The 14,643-nt window shown below is 41.3% G+C and overlaps 1 long non-coding RNA gene across 3 annotated transcripts in view; it reads left to right on the top strand.

The window, feature by feature from the left end:
- Positions 1-14,643, top strand: part of LOC123789326 (uncharacterized) — a 433,455-nt gene that overhangs the window by 64,414 nt on the left and 354,398 nt on the right. Inside the window, exons 4-5 of one of the 3 annotated variants that reach the window (XR_015724031.1) lie at positions 4,593-4,662; positions 5,295-7,513. This is a non-coding gene — a long non-coding RNA (uncharacterized LOC123789326). Of the gene's footprint in view, positions 1-4,592; positions 4,663-4,933; positions 7,514-14,643 lie in introns of those variants that run through there. The other 2 variants (XR_015724032.1, XR_015724030.1) reach the window with 2 other exon arrangements.

Raw genomic sequence — 14,643 nt, 5'->3', positions numbered from 1 at the left:
TCTTTATTAGGACTAAACTTAAGAGTTGCTTGACTTATTTATCTTGCGGTTAAAAGATTGATTTTTCCCTTGATCCTAGGAGAGACACAAAATTCATAACTCTTCTAGTCTTTCCTTAAACCCTTGCTGTCGGGGAAATTAAACTCTTAAAGATGCCAGCAGCCTGAAGACCCAAGGCTTTGCTGTTGGCAGAATTCATCCTTCTCCTGAAAGCTTATCATCAGAACTCCAGATAAGCCTTCCCAGATGTTCCGCACACCAAAGCATTCCTGTTTAGAAATTTCTACATTTACTCTGCCCTGAGTCTCTTCTGCTATGTCCTCCCTTGCCAGCCTGCTCTCTCCATTTCTCTACATGGCAGAACTTAGGAAAATTGATGAAGTAGGCCTAGTGCCAGTATTAAATGACTGAATGAAGTATGCCTTTAACCTTAGTATCTCCTTTTCTTTGTCATTTTTCTCCTCTTAAGGGGCTGTTTTCTGTGCAGTCTCTGGTCTCAACCCCTCCTCCCTCTTCCCCAAGGCCTCTCCTTACAGTGCATGACACATTATCAAGCCCCCCCCCCCAGGTGACTGACTTGATAGTCTATAGTTAGAATGTATATGGGAAACCCTTATTGACCTAAAGATTTGCCCTCTAGCGGTTTTTGAAAAACAAAACAAAACTGAAGGATTCTTGGAGATGTCTGGTTTATTCAAAGAAATAAATCTCTAATGGAGGGGGGACAAATTTTAGGCACTCTGATAGTTATTTTTGAATATGGGTTTAATGAGTATTTTGTCTTTTGCTTGCCTAGCATCCAGGGTCAGGACTAGGGTGAGATGAGTGGGGAGTGAGGGCACAACATCTGAGGAGGGGCTTACTCTCAAAATAGACCCTCATGAACCAGAAAATGAGTGTCTCCTTAAATTTAGGCCCCTTGGTGCTTCAGTGACTTCCTCTCGTCCTAGCCTTGCAGAATCCATTTCTCTTTCTGCTAATCGTATCTTCATTTTCCCTTGAAACATACCCTAGCACAGTCTCAGCCCCTGGGGTCCGGGTGGAGGTGATGCACTGGAGGTTTCCGGTGGTGGGGGGGGGGGGGGCGGGGAGGATGTCAATTTCAGGAATAGACACATGACCTAGGCCTGACCAATCAAAGCACACACAGCCTTGTGCACCGTGATTGGTTCAGTGATGACATGTGACCTAGGCTGGGCCAATAGGTATCTTTCCTGGAACAACTCAGAAGGAAGCATGCTCTTTACAGAGGGTTGTTTAGCTGATAGAAAGTTAACCTAGGTCATTGTGAGGAGAGAGTGAGCCTGAGAAAGAAGCCACGCAAGGCAAAGGAGGGTGAAGAGGTGAGAAGGAAGAGATTTAGAGATTTCTGAAGTTGTTGGAACTCTACACCTGAAGAGGGTTCTCCACCCTGGGCTTTTGAGTTCCATGTGTCAATAATTGTGTGTTTGTTCTCTGTACCGTCCTGCCTAATGAAGTGGGACGGGGTGGGATGAGAAGAGCACCTGCTTAGGGTCGCTTCTCCAGTCAGACTGCCCTGCTACGGTGGCTTCATCACATCGTGCAGTCAGAATGAGGATAACTTTTGTTGTTTGGGGGAAGAAAACCCCCAACTTTCTGAATTTTCTTGTAGCAGATTTGGGACTTTAGTGAGTAATCTCTGGCTGAAGTTTCTCAGCTACTTTTTGGTAGATGTGGAAATTTAATTTCCTGTCCCAGCCAACTTATTTTTCTACTCCTTTCCCACTCTCCTGGGTGGTGGGCTAATAGAACCACCTTCTCTCCCCTCCATTCTGTGAAACTGCGAAGGGCTAAAACCAGGTTCATGACCTGAATTTATTTATTATACCAATCTCTAGGATCCCTGCCAACACAGAACAGGAAGCAAAACCAAACAACATTCTGCCACCCACCTGTTACCCAAAAAAGCACTGATGGGAAAATACGCCAGACACTGACAATATTGGAGACTGGGCTAGGCAATGATGTCAGGAATGACAATAAAGAATTTAAAAATAAAACATGCCCTAAAGATCCTGATTCTGTCACTAGAAATTCAAGAGAAGGTAAAATTGGAAGAGTTGAGTGTATGAGGTGAGTGAATAATAATACTTTAAAAAGTCACCGACTAGAGGTAAAGGACAGTTACTTGTGGGATTTGGAAATAGGGAAGGAATCCCTGTCCTCTTTATCTGAGTCTCTGACTCTGAGTCACAAGTCTATGGTATGTTGGCAGGGCTATGGACTGACCGTCCCCAAGAGAAACCTGGATGTGGCCCAGGCCACACCTGCTGATCTCAGAGGAGGTCACTTGGCCATGATACTATCAAAGAACAAGATCTTCAGGAGCGCCTGAGTGGCTTATTGGTTGAGCATCCAACTTTTGATTTCAGTTCAGGTCATGATCTCAAGGTCCTGGGTTTGAGCCCTGCCTTGGGCTCCATGCTCAGCTTAGAATTTGCTTGTCCCTCTACCTCCCCCACTAGCACAAGCACTCTCTCTTTCTCTCTGTCTAAAATAAATAAAAAAAAAAAATTTTTTTAAGAATAAGATCTTCAAAGTTTGAAGAGATGAAGAAATATTGAGGTGTAGTTAATGTTTTGGTAAATGCAATTTTTGATAAATGATGCATGTTTTGATAAATTAACAGAGATGTTCTTTTGGTAATTCAAAAACTGAAAATAAGCTTTATCTCAGCCTCTTATAAAGAAGCTGATTGTCAGGCTCCTGGGAGAATCATGTTTCCACAGTGGGTGGTGGCTCCTGTTAGTACTGGAAATATTATTGGTAAAGGTGAATCCAGTACAACTAGTTAATCTGTGCCTGGTGCCAGTAAAGAAGGTTAGTTGAATTGTTGAATTGTCACATACTGAAGAGGAGAAAAAAAAAGAAAGAAAGAAGGAAAGAAAGAAAGAAGGAAAGAAATAAAGAAAGAAAGAAAGGGAAAGAAAACGTTGAATGTGCCTAATCCATTGTTCTGTTCAAACAAAATTTGCAGTGAAATGAGTATAAAGCAGATCACAGGAGGAAAAGGATAAGAATAATGAAAATATGAGGCCATTTTATTTTCTGCATACTTTTGACTGTATAAAGATCAATTACTTGCTAAGAGTTATTTTCCTTCCTTGAGATTGCCTTAAAATAACTATAAAACTTTATCATGCTGGTAAGGAAATGCCAAATATAGATTATTTATTTTATATGTATAGATTATTTGCCAGAGAGTTGATTTCACTACTGTAGATTGTTGTAGGTTATGTAAAACTTCATTTTAGAGGATTAATTAAAATATTTGAAAATTGATGCACAGGTGCAAAATTCGAGATTTGAAAGCAGTGCGTTAGAAAGCATCTTCCCCCAGACATTGAGTTCTCCTGCCTGGAGGCAACCCTGTTCATGATTTATTGGATTCCTTTCACAGACAAGTTATGCATATAAAAACATACCTGTTTAGTCTTAAAAAAATCCAAGTGGCAGCCTACTAGTCACATCCTACGCCTTGCTTTTTTTCACTTAATGCAACTTAGAGATCATTCAGAAAGAGCAGTCAAGGCAGGCCTATTTGAATTTATGTCCCTACATGCCCAGCTCCCTTTACTTATTCCCCCCTTTCTCTGCTTTGTTTCCATAGCTCTCATTACTTTCTATCGCACTGTAATTGAATGATTTACTATGTTTATTGTTTGTCTTTCCCGTGGATTGCAGGAGCCATGGGGACAAAGAATTTTTGTGCCATTTGTGGTCTGCTGTGTATGTTACACCTAGAATGGTGACTGGCACATAGCAGGGTCTCCATAAATATTGTTGAATGAATGAGTGAATGAGTGTTTCAAAGGAAAAATGATACATTGGTAGAAACCCAGAGAGAAATATGTAGAAATTAAAGATCTTTGAAACCATTCATGTAAAAACTGTATTGATGTGATTAAACCCGCTCTTTACCAGCGGAAGTGGAAAGCTCAAGGAACTGTCTCTGCTGATTGCCAAACATTTCTGTGCTAAAATCATTCAGAAAAGGCCAATGCCTCTGGCTACTTATCTCTTGCTATTCCCAGAGTTCTGCCTTTTTTTCCCCCCCAGACTTCTTTTTCAGCTATAACCTTTTCATTTAATTACTTCCCTCCCAGCTCCATATCTCCTATGTCTTCAGTAGCATTTTGTGAAAATGTAATGGAGTTCCTGGGTCTTTTTTCTGAAAGCATCTTTGTAGTGAGATATCTCACTAAGTCCCAGCAGTTAGCACTTGCAAACAGGCTGTGGAAGGATGTCCAGCATTCATTATAGAAAAGGAAGGAGAGCCTACCGTCTTTGCGTTTCGGGACCTTACAGGAGGCGCTGAAAGGGTTTGTTTTCATCAGAACAGTCACCTGTGTTTTTATATAATGATCACAGAAAAAAGGGATGTTGGACAGATGCTTTCAAATGGCCTAAGTATAAAAAAATATTTGGAATCATTAAAAAAAAAAAGGAGGCGGAGGAAAACAAAATAAATGGCTTGCTCTCTTGGTCCCCTTTAGGTAGATATCTGATTTGGTGGGGCCAGTGGCTATTTAGAATATTCTTAATTTGTGCTTTCTTGCATTTTGTTAAAGAGTGATTACCTAATGGATTTGATACATGAGAAAGGCCACACGGGAAAGAATACTTGGAGGCAGTGAAGGGGTAAGTTATAATTTTTTATGTCATTCAAATGTAAATTACTTAAAACCCTAGATCAGGACTATTTTAACTTTGAACTTAAATCCAGGGCCATTCCTATCTTAATGGCTATTCCTTAAGAAGAAAGCAAGAGACACATTTTAATTAAGCACTAGAAATTTAAATAGAGAAATTTGTCAAATCCCATCAAAATCTACTTGCTAGAAATAAAAGCTTATTATTTTTTGGAGGGGTTGACATCTGTCGGTCCTGGTGCCCTTTCTCCCCTTCAAAGAATAAAGCTTCATTTGGCCAGAGGGAAAGAAGGAAGTCAAGTAAAGTTCGCCTAAGAAACCCAAAGAGATTCAGTCAAGTTCATGGACTTCAATTGCAGTGCCATTAAGACCCTGGAGAGAGCAAAATGGAGTCTCTGATGTCAAGCAGGGGCCTGTGTCAAGCAACGCAAGCAGTTAAGGTACTGCTGCTAGGAGGTTTTGGGACCAACGTCAGCTGACACCCCAGAAATGATAACGAGCAGAACCAGAGGTCTGCAGGGATCCGAAACCCATTAAATCCCTTTACGAAGGGGAGGATTTGGGCAGCAAACTATCAGACTCCTGAGACCTGACCCCTCTATGTCTGACCACTTGAAAAAGGCATCTGCTGCCGAAGGGTGTGCCCAGTGGATCTTGGAACAGAACCAGGATCCTTCCGCGCTTGAACATCAGAAGCAGTAAGTGCTGAGAGCTGACCCGGACCAGACCGAGGCCTTATCTCAGCTGCGCGCCCACAGACTGACTTCGCGTTTGGTTCGTGAACTTCCTGCACCCTTCTGTTATCTTGTTGGTTGTGTCTCTTGTCTTCTGTCCTGCTCTGTGTGCTGTGCAAGAAGCCGAGTTTAATCACATGGTGAGATGTCACTGAGTTTGGAATCCTGAACCTACTTTATCATTGTGATTTAACTTTGCTTTATGATTGCATATAGCTGACATTGTGGAAAGACACAACTCGTGTGTGCGCCTTCATAGCGTGCTCGTGACAGACCCTTGCTTGGGGACATTTTAGTGAATTCTAAGAAGTCCAGTTTCAAGTCTACTATGCCTTAAAAGGAAAAAGGAAGAGACAGGAAAACTGTAAAAAGCAGACTCGAGGGCTCCAAGTACGACTGTCTGGGATACTTTATTGTAGGAGCAAAACAATCAGGAAGTACTAAGGAAAATGCCATATATGTCATAATATGTTAATCTTTATGTTAATAGCCCTATTATGACAAGAAACATTATGTTTAGTGTGCTTCAATAATACAAGGAATGGTATAAAAACCATTTTAATGGCATTTTTATCCAAAATGATAGTCATAAAATCAGTTTTTTTTAAAAGATTTTATTTATTTATTTGTTGGGTGGGGGGAGAGAGAGAGAGCACAAGCAGGAGAAGCAGCAGGCAGAGAGAGAAGCAAGATCCCTGCTGAGCAAGGAGCCTGATGCGGAACTCGATCCCAGGACCCTGGGACCATGAGCTGAGCCGAAGGCAATGCTTAACTAACTGAGCCACCCAGGTGTCCCATAAAGTCAGTTTTTTATACTGACCCATCCTCCTTCTCGAGAAACTACTCATAGTCAATCATATCCACCTTTTCATAACTAATCATTGCCACACTTTCATTTTGAACCTCTCATTTTCTCATCATGACCTCTGTCCATCCAGCCCACTCACCATGTCTGTCCCACTTTGCTAACTTCTAACTTCATCAAGACCTCCAATTCCTGCTCTTATTTATTTTTCTATTTGTCACTTGCTCTTGCTTCCTTCATCTTTTCACTTCTCTTACTCAGCTGAGATTCCATATACTACTATGACTCTTCTCTTGCAAATGCTTTGTGATCCACTTGGCTATCTCTTTGTGTGTTTCCTTTATCTGGCAAAATCTCAACCTTGGTTTCCCCCAGCTAGCTGCCTACTTTGCACCTCCACTTAAAGCAGCTAAGTGTTGCTAGAGAAAATCACACAGTTGTGCTGGCTGGAGTCATTTCAAAACCATGACCACACATGGCACATTACACTAAGTGACATCCTACTGTACCTGGCAAGCATATTCAATGTCTAACTCTCTGAAATGACTCCTTAAATCTCCACTTCCCTTCCCCACTCAGTCACATATTGTGAAGTCACCATGATCTAATTTTCCTACTACCAGTTCTAAGAGCCCACCATATTCATACTCACACACTCTGCGGGTCTTTTTGCCCCTGAGGCCATTTTCTCCAGGTATGCTCTGGATCCCACCCCACATGTAGGTGCATAAAGACCACTCCTCCAATTATGTTCTTCCTTTTCCCAGTCTTCAGTCCATCTCTGTCCACCAGATTGTAACTGATAGCATTCAAGTAATGACTTCATGCGCTAACCTTGAGCATTTGTTCCCATTGCAGGATGTTCGCATGTTGTAGTTACTATTGCTTCTGCATGGAAAGGTCTTTGCTCAGAGCTACAAGTAACTGCCTCATTATTCTGGTCTCAGCTCGGCTTCTCTTCTTGTTGCCTTTAATGACCTTCTTACTCAAATTAGCTCTCCCATCCACCACCGTTCAGATAGGTACTGTATGTCACATTACATAGTTTTATTTTCCTCATGGTACATATTATCTGAAAGTATCTAACTTTTTATTGATGTGTTTATGTGTTTCTTTTCCCACTGGAATGTAAGCTTATTGAAGGCCAGGGACCATTTTTTCTTTGTTGCTGCGTTACTGTATTGCTGGAGAACAGTCACTGGCATTCAGTAGGTTCTCAATAAATACTGACTGATGGATTGAGTGGATTGATTACTTAAAGGTAGTAATTACAATAATTTGGAAGACATCATTCTCCAGAAATGTGGATGAAAGATATATTACTGTGTTTTCTCATTCAAACAAATTTATTTCTGGAAGGATAGTGAAAAAGAGTAATGTGAACACCACTGCTAAAAAAAAAATGCTTATATAGAACTTTTGATGTGCCAGACATTTTTCCGGACACTTTTCAACTATTTATTTAAACCTCACAACAACCCTCTGAAGCATGTACAACAGATGAGGAGACTGAGGCACAGAATGTAACAGCGCACTTGGGTGTTTCCCAAACTCAGGTTTCATTGTTGCTTCAGTGGGAAAAATGTCGAGCAGTGTTTCTCTTAACATAAATCCCTTCAGATCATCACATTTGCAGGTGGTCATTTCCATAAGAAGGAACAGTCATTTAGTATGAAGTATCAGCCAATCTTGTAGCTAGCATTGATTTTGGATTCACTATATCCCAGAAACTGTGCTAGGCATCGCAGGAGATACCAAAGAAGAATAAGACTGGGTCCTTTCTGGAAAGGCAGGGTTAATCTGTTTAGTAAGTCAAAGAGCCGTAAATCTACCAAGGACTGTATAGCATCAATGAGTAAGATGAACAAATTGATAAAATATTTACACCTTTGAATGCATACCTCTAGTTTTTAGGTGACAATATTCCTTATATTCTGAGGACGTGGAAAATATTCATGAAGTTAGATATGTGGACAAAGGCCATATCACCATACCTTGGCACCTAGCTTTCAAAGTCTTATGGGATATATAAAGGGTGTTGGATCCAAACAAGAATTTCCATATTTGGGCATCAAGCAGTCTCCCTTTTCTGAACGCAAGTATCAGTTGGTCTACCCAGCTCAGATACCATTTTTCTTAGTACCTCATTAAGAGTCTTTTTTCCCACTTTTTTAGGACTTTATGTAAACATAAAAGCCTTAGTTTAGCAGAGTTGGCTACATACCACTAGATGAACTATAAATTTTTGAAAACTCACAAAGTGGTAATTTGAGAACAAATATAGACAGCATATCTTAAACAATTCAGTCATAGCTCCAACATGGGGTGGGTGATACTCAGCCTATTTCCTTTAAGAACGAGGAACACCCTTAGGCAGCAGTGACTAAGGAGACATCTGTCTTCATCCTGTTTTTCCATCCTACACTAGCCCACACCTTCCAGGACTGGCCTGGGCACAGCTCATTTCAGAGATGATTACCGGGAGTTTCTGGTTTGTGTCTATAATTTCTCAAACTTAAATCCCTAAAATATCTTAACTTTCTGTTTCAACTACACAGTCTGAACCAACTCTATTTCAGTTCTGTAGCTACATATACTCCCTGTGTTTATTGTTCAGATCTGCAGTGCTAAGAATTTATGATGTGCAGTTTTTTAAAAATACAGAAGTATCTACTGAGACTGTGTGTAAGAAAAAAAAATGCTTTATGCTTTGTGTTATCTCCTGTCATCTTCTACCAAAAGCCTCAGTAGCTAGAATGTTTGAAATTTTAAGATTCTTTAGTATAGTCAGTTGAATTGGTATCCCCCTAAAAGTTGTATCCCAGTCCTCAGCCTTGTGAGTCCCTGAGAATGTGAATATATTTGGAAATAGGGTCTTTGTAGATGTAGTTAGTTAGGGATCTTGAGCTGAGATCGTTCTGGGCTTAGGGTGGGCTCTAAATCCAGTAACTTGTGTCCTTATAAGAGAATGGTTTGAGACACAGAGAAAAAGGCCAGGTGAAGACAGAAGCAGACCCAAGCAAAGAGGTGTTATGCAGACCCAAGTGAAGGGATGCCCAGGGTTGCTGTGAGAAAGGCCTGAACTAGATTCTTCCTCAGAGCTTTCAGAGGGAACCAACCCCACTGAAACCTTGATTTTTACCTTCTGGCCTCCAGAACTGTGAGATAATAAATTTTTGTTGTTTTATGTCCCCCCCAGTCCTGTGGTAACTTGTTGTGGCAGTTCTAGGAAATTAATACACTTGGTTTTACCTGGGGAAATAACAAATTCATGGCTTGAGTAATGACATGAAGATCCTCACCTATTACTGACTTTGCTTCCTTAATGGTTATTTCCTGTCTCATATATCACCAATTGCCTACTTTTGCGGGGGTATCTTAGTTAAGGCGGTTGCTCCCAACAGTTGCACAATCAAGACAACCTGATGCCAACAACAATCAGCCAACCAAGTACTTAAAAAGAAATCTGTACTTTTGTGGCTTTGCTTTGTAAGTATTTCATGTGTATCATTATAAACATTACAATTATCATGCATTTTAAAATATTTTACTGAGCAATGCCTAACTTAGAATTTTGGTGAAACAAATCTTTCTTCTGGTAGAATTTTAATCAAAATATTGCAGAGAGAAATATACTTAACAACTTGATCTTGGATAGTTAAGGTTGTCATATGCACATTATGGGTTTTTGGGACACAGAGAGTGAATCACGTGAGGCTGGAATAACTGAAGGAACACCACTGTGCTCATCCTTCTTCAGGACACTTCTAGCAGCCAACTTCACAGGAAAGTGAATTTCTTGGATGTTGCTTGTCAGAGTGTATCAGAGATTCTCTGCATCCATGGACTTTAATCTTCGCCAGGCCAGCTGCAGTCACAGTCCTGGGTCTTTGCTCTCTCTGATCGCTCACCGATGTCCAAATAGTTCTAGAAGGTAAAAGCTTGTGTTTATTTTGGTAATAATCACAGTTGGTGAACACCAATTGTATTTGTTCTATTTATAAAAAGGACAACCAAGTCTGTGAATTCAGGTTCACAGCAGAAATTCTCTATTTTTTATGAAACACAAACTGAAACTCAATTGTAATTCAATTCTGGTGCTTTTGTAAACTGATTTTCTGCATTTATCAATTTTATTCTGAGGAAGAGCCCATGAGCTTCACCAGAATGCCAAAGAGGTCGATGGCACAGGAAATTTTAAGAGCCCTTGCTTTAGCTCTTAGAAAGACAGCTAGGGTCTGAGGCCACTAAGTCATTTGCTTCTGCAGGCCTGGGTTATTTAGCCCAGTTCCCTTCAAGGGCATTGACAAATGGCAGTAAGTAACATTCCAATTTCCCCAAAATGACTAAGCCCTTGTTCTTTTTAGTTACTTTACATTTTATTTACATCTTGTGTACCAGCTTTTTTTTGCTGTCACACTGAGCATGTTCTGTTCTGTCTTCCGCTGAAGGGTACACTTGGTTATCATCATTAGTCATCTGCAGCTCTCAGTTTTGATTCTGAATGTGCGATCATCTTTGCTCTGCCTTGCTCATACCCTGACCTTCCTTCTTTGGCTGGTCACTGGAAATGGGGTGCGTGCTACCCTAAGAATGTGCTAGAGGGCACAACGTCATTTCATGGGAAAACGGGGACATTAGAGGCAGGCCATGTGGAAGGGTGTCATGGAGTTTCCTTTATGGAAATGAAAATGATCTCTGTTTATAGTACTTTGCCTTTCATAACGGCAAATTATTCTGCCGAGGCTGTGGCTTCTGAGTGTACAGGTGTGACGGAATTAACGTGGGTATGACACATAATTGCATTCCTCTTCTCTGATATTCAGGGCAAGTGGAACTTGTTATTTCTGGCTCTCTTTAGGGCCTCTGGTTATAGAACGCTCTCCCTTCTCTGAACTAAATTTTAAGAACCTTCAGCAACAAACACATCCGTGGCTCCAGTCATGCTTCCATATTGGAGTAGCAGAATCATTTATTCATTCAATGAACGTTTGTTCCATGGTGGCTGACTACTGGCCTGTGCTGTGGACTGTGATTTCACATGCTGGCCTCATCCTTTCAGGAGGCCTCGCTTGTGATTTTTCAGAGGATGGAAGACCTCATGCTCACTTAACTGTCTCACTCTCCAAATCAGATTTTCCTCTTCAAGAACCCTTGCGTTCTTTGTCCCTTCCAGGATCTTATTCCTACCAATTTTACTCCCTTTTATGCGTTTTCAGTCTCTGGGGTCACTGGTCCCTCCCCCACTCCCTACAGTCAGGTTGTTCAATATTCAAAACAATGACAACAATGACACCCCAAACCCACCATCCAAACATAAACAAAAGAGAAGAGAAAACATTCGTGATCAGACCTCTCTTTTCTGCTTCTCTTCCTCCCTGGATACACTTGGCAGATCTCGTTCTCCTCACGTATGCCTACCTACTTACCCCTGGGACCTTTGTCATTTGGTATTCTCTCCCATCAAGCCACTGAAAGTGCTCAGTGACTTCTTAAGGTGAATTTTGATGGCTAGTCTCACATTCTCAATTTTTTTTCTAACCTCTCTGAGGGCTGCCCCCTCCTGCACTCTTTCTTCTCCCTTAGTGTCCCTGGCACTGTGCTATCCTGATTTCCTTTGCTTTCTCTGGGGCTTTTTAGTCATATTTTCGCCATCTGTCCATTCCCAAATGTGGCTCCTCCCCCAGGCTTTGCTTGTCCTTCTTTATCTGTCCCTATAAAGCTCTGCCTAAGTGAGCTCACGTCAACTGTGAGCCCTGATGACCAACTCCCATATCTGTGGCTGCTGGATTGTCTTTCCTTCTGGACTGGTAGACGTCCCCACGAGGGCCTGGCAGACACCTTGGGTATGCATGAGCTCCGGCCCTTTAAACTAGTGCTCCTCCTGCTTGCAGATGGAGTTATTGGTCTTACTCTTGGAGTCACCCAGGCCCCAGACCTGGGAAACTTACCTTTGAATCCTGCTTTCCTTCATTATCCCGCACAGCCACTTGGTTGCCAAGGGTCATCCAGTCTTCTTTCTCAGCATTTTTCATACCATCTTTCCCTTTCTATTTGTACAGGCTTTTCTTTGTTAAGGTTCATTCTCAATTCCCAACTGATTTATTTATCCCACCGGCCTCCATCCCTGACTCCCAAACCCATTCACCAGGTTCATTTTCCAGAAGCACTGTTATGATTAGTATGGAAATGTTTGTTTGTTTGTTTCCCACCAACTTCATTGTTCTTGGGCACATGCACATAGCTGCAGACCCAGGCCGTGGATCTATTCCCTTTCCTACCGTGAAGCAGAATGGGAGGCTTGAGGGATTGTGACTCTAGATAGCATATATGGAAAATAACCTCTCCTCTTATCCCTCCCTTCCTCCATCCTTGCCTCCTTCCGTTCCCCCTTTTTCCCTCCCTTTGCGTCTGTTCCTCCTTCTTTCCAGCCTCCCTGATGTCTTCCCATTCTCCTTTCTCTTCCTTCCTTTTCTCTCTTTTGTCCATTATATCCTAGTGAATGAGATAATCAAATTGGCCTTCTGCAGATTCTGCAATATTACTATTTAAGACCCTGGTTTTAAGTAATGGAAACCAATTCAAGTTAGGTGAAAGGAAATGGATACAGCACTAAGAATATGGGTAGGTCTCAAAGGACTGGAACAGGGATGGCAAAACCACTGGGTACTCTCTTTGTGTCTGTTCCTTGATTCTGTTTGTGCTTCTACTTCATCCCCCTCTGCAGACTCATCTGACATTTCTTCTCAAATTGGAACATGGCCCCTCATAGCTCCTAAATTTATATACTTTATTTTCTGACAGATGGAGACACAAACTCTCCTTCTCTTGGTTTCAATTCCTAAAGTCTTCCTTTAGAGAATCTGATTTTCTGGCTTGGTTCAGTGTATACCAGTATACCCTCTCCAGCTTTATGCCTAAACATTGGGCATGGGAAGTATAATTATGTACCTGTATACTTAGATTATGGAGGTGCCTGGGTGGCTCAGTCGGTTGAATGTCTAACTCTTGGTTTCAGCTCGGCTCTGATCTCAGGGTTGTGAGTTCAAGCCCCATGTTGGGCTTCATGCCCAGTGTGGAGCTTACCTAATAAACAAATAAGTAAAGAAGGAAGGAAGGAAGGAAGGAAGGAAGGAAGGAAGGAAAGAAAGAAAGAAAGAAAGAAAGAAAGAGAGAGAGAAGGAAAGAAGGAAAGAAGGAAAGAAAGAAAAAACTTAGATTGTGTATCACCTTTCTTTAATATGTCCCTGTCACTGTCCAAAAAGTTAGTCATTCCACTCCATGTCCCCAGCAGCAGTTTGACAAAGCTCTATAAGCACTGTTTTCATTGTGTGGTAGTAATATATCCTCCACTAGACTGAGTTTATCTAAGGCTAGAAATATGATTTTTTCATTTTTGTGTTCCTTTCAAGAAGCGAAAACTAGAGTCTGTTCATGATAAATGTTTATTGAAGGAATGAATCCCTAGGATCTCCCTCCCCCCAAGTTTGTGGTATTACAAAGTAGTATTGATGTAGGGAATATGTTAGGGTTCTAAGCCAATGGCTAAGAAAGAATTCTTGAGACATTTTTGGTGCAAAAAGGTGGTTTTATTAAAGCACAGGGACAGGACCTGTGGGCAGAAAGAGCTGCACTGGGGTCATGAGGAGCCTCTTATAGACTTTCAAGTTGGGAGGGGGTTAGGGATAATGTAAGCCTCCCGGGTATTTTGGAAACAAGGTTTCCAGGATCCTGAAGGGGCTAGCTATGGTTAGGAAAAGGTCATTTATTACTGTTTAGTAAAAGCTCAGTCATGAGACTCTTCAAATCTATATTGGTGCTTGGAGGATGATTGCCAACATGTTATCTTGGGGAGTGGAGATACAGGAAGTTTCCAAAGGAATTGTTATATGTTAAATTAGACTTATAGGATCCTGGGGCTTGGGCTAGGATTGCCTTTTGCCCTTAGCAAAGTATTAACATTGAGGCAGCCGAGTTCCTAGAGGAACGACACTCTGCCTGTTTCAAGGATTTTTCAGTGGGCTCTAGGTAGTAAGGGGATTTAATAATTTTTCATCTGCCTTTGTTTCCCACATCAGTATTACAGTGATACCCACAAGTAGATGTAGTAACAGGTTCTCTTGCACATAACTTACTGGGTAAAAATATGGTCTCCAGAACTAGATTGCTTAGGTTGAATCCTGGATCTGGTACTTACTAGCTCCGTGATCTGGGTCCCTGTGCCTTGGCTTTATTGTCTGTAAAATGGAACATTAATAGTATCTATCCATTGAATTGTTGTATTAAATGAGATAATATTTGTAAAGTGCTTAGAGCAATGCCCGGCTTATAGTAGGTGCTCAGCAAACATTATCTATTCATACTAGAAAAGTTTTCTACTGAATTTAGTAAACTGGGGAAAGAAAAAAGAATGGAATGAGGTATTTTGCCC

The sequence above is a fragment of the Ursus americanus genome, chromosome 3 (genome assembly GCF_024610735.1).
Source record: "Ursus americanus isolate L20-20 chromosome 3, mUrsAme1.1.p, whole genome shotgun sequence".
NCBI classification, from domain to species: domain Eukaryota; kingdom Metazoa; phylum Chordata; class Mammalia; order Carnivora; family Ursidae; genus Ursus; species Ursus americanus.
The sequence above is the reverse complement of the archived record's forward strand: the minus strand, read 5'-3'. Positions and strand labels throughout refer to the sequence as shown.